The sequence below is a fragment of the Grammomys surdaster genome, unplaced genomic scaffold, assembly GCF_004785775.1.
Source record: "Grammomys surdaster isolate TR1022 unplaced genomic scaffold, NIH_TR_1.0 141, whole genome shotgun sequence".
Lineage (NCBI taxonomy): Eukaryota > Metazoa > Chordata > Mammalia > Rodentia > Muridae > Grammomys > Grammomys surdaster.
In genome coordinates, this window is record NW_021604599.1 from 326,403 (window position 1) to 332,467 (window position 6,065).

General features: G+C 46.3%; 1 non-coding gene across 1 annotated transcript; it reads right to left on the minus strand.

Annotated features, from left to right (window-relative positions):
• Positions 1-1,301: 1,301 nt before the first annotated feature.
• LOC114618407 lies at positions 1,302-1,445 on the minus strand. Its single transcript, XR_003710956.1, has one exon. It is a non-coding gene; the product is annotated as a small nucleolar RNA SNORA48 (small nucleolar RNA).
• Between the last annotated feature and the right edge of the window lie 4,620 nt (positions 1,446-6,065).

Here is a 6,065-nt window from a genome sequence, read left to right on the forward strand (position 1 = left end):
CATCTTCCTGTCCCCTCATATCTGCCGTTTGCCCTTGCAACCTCCCCCCTCCCCAATAAAAAACACAACAAACAAACAAACAAAACATTTCATCTCCCAACTGCTGCAGTGGTGAGGATGGGGAGGGGAGGGCATTACCCCCACATCCACACCACCTTACAGTAGACAAATGGTGGGGCCAGCTCTCCTGCCCTTGCCCTCTGGGCTGGCTCACCTGTGCCCCTACCACCAGGGTCAGCTCTGATGTGCCTTCGAAGTGAGGTTCAGGGCCTGCTCCCCTAAATGATGCAGCTGGTGAGGGGCAGGGCTAGCTCTCCCAAGCTCATGACTCTGTAGGCAGCTCTCTTGACTGCTGAGGTGGTGAGGGGTGGAGGTATCACCTTTGTATCCATGCCACCCCATGGTAGACAAGTGGAGGGGTTGTCTTCTGCCACCAGGGCTGACTCCACTCTGCTGCCTGGTTGAGGAGCAGGGTAGGCTCACCTAGTGCTGCTGCCAGTGAGAGGCAGGACCAGCTCTCCAGAGTGCCAGCAACCAGTGAGGATGGGGTCAGTTCTGCACAGCCTCTAGACACCCACATGTTTCCTGGCAGCTTCCCGGACCAGGGATGTTCCCATGTTCTCTAGTGGTCATATGAACCATGGACATGGACACCGGCCCTACAACCCAGACATGGCCCTCAGTGGAAGCTCAGGCTGGGACTTTATGATGGCCCCAGGTGTCTTGACTGACTACTTCTCTCTACGCTCGAGTCTCCACTTCCATCTCTTCGTAAAGCTGAAGCTGCCCCACTTCTTTCGCTCTCATCTGTCCACCTCAGACTCACACATTGTGGTGGCTCCCACTGCAGGCTGGACACCGCCTGGCAAGCCCTTGTGGCAAGGGAGTGTCTGTGTACCACCTGTGTTGTGTGCCAGAGGGCAAGTCTGTGGGTGACATAGGGATTCATGGGTCCTTCTCCCTCCCTCCCCCTCTCCTCCCTCTCCTTCCACCTCTCCCTCTTCTTCTCCCTGTTCCTCTCCCTCCCCCTCTCCCTGTTCCTCTCCTTCCCCCTCTCCCTTTCCCTCTCCCACCCCCTCCCCTCTCTTCCTCCTCCCCCTCCCCCCTCTGTCTTCTTCTTCCCATGCTTTGCTGTGTGGTAGTAGGCAGGGCTCTGTGTGTCTATGGCTTGTCTGTACTGTGGGTCTTTGGAAGGCAAGTCTGTGGGCATCTTTCCCAGACTGCACCGCGTGACATGGCAGAAGACAGTTCTGTCTTCCTCTTCTCTCTCTGTGCTGTCTGAATTTGATTTGATTTGACTTTCCTGTGTGCTAGGCATGAAGCAGCCTTAGCCACCAAGCCAGGCATCAAGCTAGGATGAGCAAAGGACTGCCATCTGCTCTGCCCCTGACTGACATAAGAACATTACCGCCAACAAGGTGTCTCTTTGTCCATTGCCAGGGGGATAGTAGAGGATTTTAAAGTGCACACTTTGTCTCAATACACAAGTCCTTTTATTAAAAAAAAAAATCCCTGGACTGAAGAATGAAGATTCAAAAGTTATTTATTTTGTTTCCTAGCAGGGTTTCTGGTGGGAAATAATGAATAGAATTGTGTGATGGGCTGTTAAATTTGAAATTATATCACCATTATACAAAGGAAATAAATGACCCATATTCCCTCCCTACCCCACACATACACAAATGTTCCAAATATATAAAGTGAATGTAACCCTTCTTGGACTGATTTTGATGATTGAGTTTCATAATATAACATCTTGCAGATCTTTCTCTCTCTGTGTCTGTCTCTCTGTCTCTGTCTCTCTCTGTCTCTCTCTGTCTCTGTCTGTCTGTCTGTCTCTCTCTCTCTCTCTCTCTCTCTCTCTCTCTCTCTCTCTCTCTCTCTCTCTCTATCTGTGTGTGTGTGCATGTGTGTCTGTATGTCTCTCTCTGTGTGTATATCTAACCAGCCACAGTATCTAGATGGAAAAGACACATCACTGAAAGCTGCACCTTTGAAGATTATACCTAGTCCCTGGTTTCTTCTTTTCTCTCTCTGCTTCTTGACTGCCATAATTGATGCTAACCTATTCCACCCAGATCTCCCACATCATGGGCTGAGGCTTTTATCTCTGTCTCTGTCCTCCAAACCCCCAACTTTGAAAGCAAGTAGCAGATCTGTGGCTGAAAGACTGCAAGAACAACAGCTTGGGCAAAACCCAAAGGGACTGTGGTTGTTGAAAAGAGAAGTGAGAGGTAAAAGAGAGATGGGTTTTCCATTTTTCCTTGATTCTCTTTCCAAAGCCCATCTTTACTTACGGACAGTGAAAACGTGCTTGCCCTGGAGAACGCTTCCCAGTGTCCCGAAGGAGGCTTGAGCCAGGGGCACTTGGTCCTCACAGCTCTTGTGTATCATAGACACTTCCCCTTGTGCTGCTGTCAAACTGGTTGGAGCATTTGTTCAAATGTTATTTTCACCATAGACATATGTGTGAGTCGAATATGATCACATGCTGACTGCCTGGTCCCCAGCTGCTACTGCTATTTGGGAAGAAGTGATGATGTTAGGGGGCGGGGCCTAGCTGGAGGAGGTACATCATGGAGGTGGGGAGGAGGAAGGGCTTATGCCTTTGAAGGTTATAAATGCTCCCCACTCTCTTCCTTTCTCTCTGCTTCCTGGCTGCCATGATGGAAGCTGACCTACTCCACCTAGGTGTCTACATCACCATGAACCTCTACAGCCATAAGCTAAACTAAATAATTCTTTCATTATATTTTTATCTGAGCTATTTTGTCACAGCAATGAAAGGTTTACTAACACAGGGTTACCCACTTCTTCATCTGTGATATGGGGCTAAATAATAGTATCTGCCTCATAGAACTATGAACATTGTAAAACAATAGCTATACACAGTAAATGCACTCATGTATGATTGCCTTTCACATAGAATTAACTGTACACAAATTAATGTGTGCTAGGATGTTCACATTAGTCTAAACCTGTGGGAACCTCTTGTGAATATTGTTGACAACTCATGAGGACCATGAACAATTGCCTTTCAGAGACCATGTACTTTTCAGTTCACATATGGTGTTTAGCATCACTATAGAGATATTGTTGACACTCTCCAAAATATCTTATCCTCTCCTCTATTCAGTTGAAGATATCGTCTTCTTTAAAAATGAAATATGGGGGAGAGGGAACCACAGGACACATAGTAACTGAAGTTGCTCCTAAGTTGGTTTGTTGTGTGTGTCTGTTTCCAAGGAAACATGACTTGCATTTCAAATCAGAATGTGGGAAAGTCAGAGTGCTGCCACTGATTTAGGTCTCAGTGGATGCAGGGTAGCCTTTTATTCCATGTGGTACATGTATTACAGCCTCTAGTCACTGGACGCCAACGTCTTCATGGTTAAAAATGGAGGAAGGTATATTCAGCCTACATAGTCTCTGAAAAATGCTACTTCCTATATTAAGAACAAATACTGTCTCCTTCTGGTGACATCAGTTACCTAGAATAGACAAATTTGTAGATACCAACAAAAGTAGAGGCCATGGGCTTGGAATTACTATAGCATTTCTGTTCGAAATAGATATTAGTCCTGTCCATAAAATATGAATGCACTTAGTGTCATCAAATTGTATATTTGATCACGAAGAATGAATTTACCGATACACATACAACTGCTTCCTAGACAAAGCTTTGAAAGCAAGTAAAGGTTTTCCGAACTTTTTAGCTCAGCATAATGAGTTATTTGGTATTCAAAAGAAACTTGTGATTTGTGGTTGATGGTCAAGATGTTCCCTCCCCCCTCCATCTTTTGGTTGACGTCACCTCTTCTTTCCTTACACTCTCAATGGCACATCTCTGTTCAAAACCTAACTTCCGAGGTCACTCAGAAGGACCCAATGGGAGACAGTTCCACAGTTCCTGGTTCTGTGCAAGCATCTGAAATGATGATGTTAAGATGTTGTCACAGTCTTCTGAAGACCTTGTGAAAATCCTGACTATGTTGGGGCAGGGCTCAAGAGCCTTACTCAGTTCCAGCAAACTTACTTGCAAGGTATGATTTTTTACTATGTCCTGTTTCTCTTTATTCCTCTCCTTCTCCTTCCTCTCCCCATCTGATAATGGTTTTCCTAAACTGGCCTGGAACTTCTAATGCCCCGCCTCAGCCTCCACGGAGTAGAGAGTGGAAGGATGGGCCACCATGCTTGGTTGAGAGGTCACAGTTTGACAGTATCTTACTGATGCTGCCCCCATTGACAGGAAATCATTTCATTTTCTTTGATGCTGGGTGCCCTCTTTGCAGTTCCCCCGATCCTAAGACAGAAGTTCCTTGCTCTATAATTGTTGATGACTAGAGGGAACCAGATTTATAAAGGAGAAAGAAACATACTTTCAAAATAATCCTATTTGTAATACTCACGTAAGGAGTTTGGCAATAACAACAACAAAAAGTCCAGAGCCCTTCAAGGAAAGAAAACTCTCCCTTCCTGTCCTTCTTTCCCCTTTCTGCCTGTGTTCATTAGCCTTCTCATCCCTGTGGCAGTGTGTCTGACACAAGCCACAGAAGAAGAAAGGTTGTTTAGCTAATCGATTGGAAGTTTCAGTTTATTGTGACAGAGTGGGTATGGGTGGAATAGCTTACATTGTGGAGGTTGGGAAGGAGAGGAAGGAGTGGGGAGGAAGAACATGAAGAGGAGGAGGAGGGGGAGGAAAAAGGGGAGAAGGAAGAATGGGAGGAGGGGGAGGGGAAGAGGAGGTGGAAGAGGAAAGGGAAGAGGGGGAAAAAGAGAGGAGGGAAAGGAGGAGGAAGAAGAGGAAGGGGAGGAAAAGGAGGCGGGGGAGAGGCTCTGCAAATGGGTCTTCTTCTTTCCCCACCTCCATTCCAGCCAGTCCCCATCCTGTGGGATAGCACTACGGCTTTCACAGACGGTCTTCACCTCTTTCTCCTTGGAACTCCCTTCACATCTGTACTCGTGGGTGTGCTTTGCTGGTCTCCGAGGCACTTCTCAGTCTAATCAAGTGTACAGCCAAGATTCACCAGCACTCTCTCCTCAGCCTGGAGGTTCAGCCACAGGTACTTAGCAAGAGCATCCATTTATCTGAGCTCTGTCTGTAGACTACTGAGCTGATTTCCCCCTAAATGACCTGTTATGACTCCTAATCCACAGGTGAGTTACTTCCTCAAAGGCCCATGGCTGGCATGGAAATTTAAACCTAGTACCATCTGATTAGAGGCCACACATTAATTAACCAGCTCTCTCAGCTCCTAAAGTGAAGTGTTCACATTCCTGATCCCACTGTTGCTGTGTAAAGACAGTCAATAAAATACAACTTTATTGTCAGTTGAATCCATAGCTTCTCAATCTTCCAAAGACAAAGGAGTAAACGTGGTATTTAAAATCTGGTCTAGTGTTGGCAAGCACCCTGAAAAAAGCTGCCATTATTACTGAGGGAACCAGCCACCTGAGACTATACCTTCCTAATCGCTTCTTAAGGGAACTTAATGAATCTAATTGCAAACATCTACCTGATTCCCTATAGGATTATGTCGTGGAAGACCGAGCAAGAAAGACACAAAAATCAATAAACCAGAGAGCAGAGTTGAAATTAGAGAAAGAACACTAATGATGGCTCTGGAGGAATGTCTGGGGGCAGTTAGGTAACTGATGTGTGCGGGAGATGATGAACAGTTTTCAGAGCATATTCCTTTCCCTTTAGATAGTTGATAATCCAAATTACAAGATGTATGGGGCCCATCTGCTCAGAGGGTAGCACTGCAGGCAGATTTCAGGCCATGTTAAGGATTTAGAGTGTGTTGCCATGATCATTCATTTATCCCTCAAGGAGATGGGCTAGATCTGAAGAGTGAGAAGAGCCCTCCCCTCTCCCCTTTCCTCCTTCCTTCCTTCCCTCTTCCTCCTCACTCTTTTTTCTCACCCCTGACAGTCTTACTATATAGTCTATCCCAGTCTTGAACTCAAAATCCTTCTCCCTCAGTCCCCTGAATGATGAGATTACAGGTCAACCTTTCTCTCTCTCTCTCTCTCTCTCTCTCTCTCTCTCTCTCTCTCTCTCT